The sequence below is a fragment of the Hylobates moloch genome, unplaced genomic scaffold, assembly GCF_009828535.3.
Source record: "Hylobates moloch isolate HMO894 unplaced genomic scaffold, HMol_V3 SCAFFOLD_42, whole genome shotgun sequence".
NCBI classification, from domain to species: domain Eukaryota; kingdom Metazoa; phylum Chordata; class Mammalia; order Primates; family Hylobatidae; genus Hylobates; species Hylobates moloch.
In genome coordinates this window covers 112,612-114,136 of record NW_026652317.1, presented here as the reverse complement: position 1 = coordinate 114,136, position 1,525 = coordinate 112,612, and positions in this window count along the sequence as shown.

The window sequence follows — 1,525 nt, the reverse complement described above, 5'->3', positions numbered from 1 at the left end:
CAACATAACATGAGCATTAAGAGCTCTGGGCTGGGTGCGGTGGCTCACGCCTGTAATCCCAGGACTTTGGGAGGCCGAGGCAGGCGGATCACCTGAGGTCAGGAGTTTGAAACCAGCCTGACCAACATGGCAAAACTCTGTCTTTACTAGAAATACAAAAATTAGCCAGGCATGGTGGCACACGCCTGTAATCCCAGCTACTCAGGGAGGCTGAGGCACGAGAATCGCTTGAACCCGGGAGGCGAAGGTTGCAGTGAGCCGACGTCACGCCACTGCACTCCAGCCTGGGTGACAGAGTGAGACTCCATCTCGAAAACAAAACAAAACAAAAACTCTGAAGTCAGACTGGCAGGATTCAAGTCTTGGCTCTGCCACTCACCTGATTTGGGGCAAGTTGCTTATCCCCTCTAGCCTTGGTTCTCCTACCTACAAAATAGCCTTCTGTCTCCTCCAGTTGCAGTGGAGCTTACAAGAGCTGGTACCTGGCACATAGGACGTGCGCACACATGCTGCTGTTTTACAACAGGACAAGGGGACGGAGGGAGTTCCCCACGGCCTGAGGCAATCACCGATGCTGTGGACTTATTCGCCCCCTTCCCCGGTCAGGGTCCACCCCATCCCTGCTCTCCGGCCCCACTTCCGGGGGGGTGACATCAGACTATGGAGCGGCTGGCTAGACAATGGAGCAGAGTGTCCTAGCAGGCTGGAGGTGCTGGGGGAGGCGGAGGGTGGAAAGAGCCAAGTTGCCCTGCCCCAGAGGCCCTGGGGGCTGATCCGGAGACAGGCCGCTCAGGAATAGTCCTCTGAGGAGGCAAACTGAGGGTCAGAACGGGAAGGAGAGAGCCAGGTGGGTGCAGGAAGGTGAGGAGGGAGTATCCAGGGCAGACAGGGGACAGGTGAGTCTAGCCTGGATAAAGGGGCCTCAATTTCGTTATGCCCCAGGACCTAGGCTGGGGACAAATCTCCTCGATTTGACTGAGCAAAGCAACCTCCCGAGACTGGCTGGCAACCAGGCCCTGGGAGCTCCATCCACCCTTTCCTGAGCTCCTGCTAGATGCCAGGCTTTGTATAAGGCTTAGGGTAACAGAAAGAAAGAACCCCGGCTTGGTTTCAAGGATAGAAAATGAATGCCAGGTAGTAGGTCAGAAGTTATAATAGGTTCGAAACCACCCATTCCCTAAGTGCCCATATTTTCTGAACCCCAAATCAGTCTATAGTGGGTGCTCAGTTTGGACATACTCTGTGAGCAACAGAATAAAACATTTGAAACTGCAAAGCCCAAGACCCAGAAATGCGAGGGGAGGGCTTTCGGTTCTGGCGTCTGTTCTGAGCCGAGAGCTGCCGAGGGTGGGAGGGGGCAGGGGGCGGCCACTCGGCGCCAGGTCCTCCTTCCTGGGCTTTCCGGTTGTACCCGGTTAAGAGGACCCAGCTCCCGAGCCTCTTGTAGAGTGATCTTACCACCCTCTGTTTTACAGATGAGGAAACAGAGACTCAGAGAGATCGCAGGTAAGCAGCAGAGCCCAGA